Below are 2,616 nucleotides of genomic sequence, written 5' to 3'. Positions count from 1 at the left end.
TGCACGGATAGCCATTTTCAGGAATGGTATTTAAAGATTAGTCAGTACTTATTTTTATTCTTAACTTTTAACCTATAAATCTTGACTTAGGACAATTCATGACATTTTTGTCCCAAAATTTGAACTGAAAAACTGAAGTTCTGAACACACCGGCTAATTCTTAAATAACAACCTTTTAAAATGACTACCTGATGTCATTTCTACGTAGGGGTGTGCATTCGAATCGGTTTATCGATAAATCGAATCGATTATTTATTATCGAAATTGAAATCGAAAAAATCGAAACCTTATTGAAACGATAACGACAAGCATATGTACAAATCGATAATCGATAAGTAATTATCGATAAGGGTCAAAATCGAATCGATAAATCGAATGCACACCCCTAGACTGTAGACACTTGTTAAATGAGTAATTACCTATTTGTGTAGATTAATATAACATACAGAACGTGTATATATTCCGCTACTATTTTGAAAGCGGCTATACAATATTATTTTCCCTAATCTATACCCTTTCCTTTACCCTAAGTCCCTTACCCTATTATTTCCTCTACCACATTTAAGGAATGATCATATTTAAAGATCAAGGGAATGAAGTTCAAATTAATGGAAAACAGAATTAGCCGTGATGATGTGTTTTGTTTTGTTTTTTTTTATACCGTTGGAGTGTTGGTGGCATACATTTGATCCCTTACTTTAGTTTTGTTGCATGTGCTTGTTGACACAATTTTTATATTATAAATGGTGTTCGTCTTATTTTAGCTTCTTTTTGTCCATATTAGTTAGGCGCGTTTATAGCGATATACTTTCCGTGGAATCCCGCAAATTTTCTTATTGGTGTAATCGATAACCGAATCGATAAGCCCCCAAAATCGATAAATCGAAATCGAAAAAATCGAAACCTTATTGAAACGACAACGATAAGCATATGTACAAATCGATAATCGATAAGTAATTATCGATAAGGGTCACAATCGAATCGATAAATCGAATGCACACCCCTATTTCTACGAGATATTACGCTTCTTTATTTGGTTTCTCGATCGGTAGACGCTATATCAGGTCTTCTAAAAAAGAAAAAAGCCAACTATCTGTCTTAGTGATACAGCATCTAAAATTTCATGATTCGTCTACATTACCGAAATATATAAGTCAACTCTTTATTTCAAACTTACCTTAGTATTTTTCCTATAAGAAATTAGTCACACACACAAACAATTGTTGCGGATACGTTCTAAGGCCCAAAATAAGAACTACATGTTAGCATCAGCCCAAACTTATACCAGTAGCTGCTTGTTAGTCTCACGAAGTGCCCATATCTTTTTTTATTTTTTTTCTAGTCATATACATAATTTATGCATTGATTACATATAATTATATATATGTAATACATATATTATACTTTTATCGGCTACTTTTTATTTACGCAGTTGGATGGGCGGCTATTTGGGTTAATTCTTGAAGAAGGTTGAAGGGGAATAAATCACAACCTAACGTTAGTTTTTAACTAATGGCTTTGGCTAAACGATAACTTATTCATTCGCCGCTTGACCAACTGAATCAAGGCAAAGCAAATGGATAGAAAAAATATGTTAAAGAAAAACAGAGGTTAATTAAGCATTTCCAAACTTCCAGCAAAGCATAAAATTGGCATATTCTCATAACTAATACGAAATGTTTCCAGATTAATTTCACAGATGGTTACTTAATTTTGCTTTAATACATTAAAGTCACCAAATTGTTTATCTTTTAAGATTTTCAAAGATTCCTTAAGAAAAATATTTAATAGTTGTAATCCAAGAGTATATTTATTTAAAACAGCCTTTATCTTTCCTCAATGACTGTTCAAAAATATGTTATAAAATTGTTAGATAATTTGTTGAAGCAAGAGTAATTTTGAAAAAATATTATTATCTTTTTAGTTTTTTTAAAGTAACAAATATTTTCAAACGATTTGCTACTGAAGTTACTAACTCTTTTTTCTACTATAATAATATAGAAAAAGTGTTTGAAAGAATGAGAAAAAGAGCGAGGGTTGATGGCTTGACGCGCGACTGACATTACTCGCACTCGGTCCGATTTCGACCTGAAACTTTTAGCGGCCGTCAGTTTTGAAAATAAGTTATACTGAAATTAGTTAGGTTGGGATTGATTATATTGGAATTAGTTTGGTTGGGACTTATTATATTGAAACTAGTTATGTTGGAATTAATTATCCTAGTATTATTTTTTATTGATTGTTTGGTATATTGTATTAATCATGGAATTGTCAATTTTACTATTTTATCATAAAATTACTATTTATCCTCTGGCAGGTATAAGTTATCCCGGTACTATTTTCATTCCCTGGATAACTTATCTTAGGATTAGTAACCAAATAAAGAAAAGATAAATAATCATGCAATTGAAGGGTTTTTTTTTCCATCATATGCTTGTGTTCGAGTAATAATCTATATCTATATCTATATATTTATTATAAAAGCATGAATACAATGTCGGTTTACAAAAATAACCTTATAATATTAAGCATAATAACTCACAATAAAAGGACATAATCGGAATTCTAGATATTAGCCATATAATCCTATTAGTTTTAGGACATAATACTATACGT

This window comes from Nicotiana attenuata, unplaced genomic scaffold, assembly GCF_001879085.1.
Source record: "Nicotiana attenuata strain UT unplaced genomic scaffold, NIATTr2, whole genome shotgun sequence".
Taxonomy (NCBI): Eukaryota; Viridiplantae; Streptophyta; class Magnoliopsida; order Solanales; family Solanaceae; genus Nicotiana; species Nicotiana attenuata.
This window is presented reverse-complemented; position numbering follows the sequence as displayed.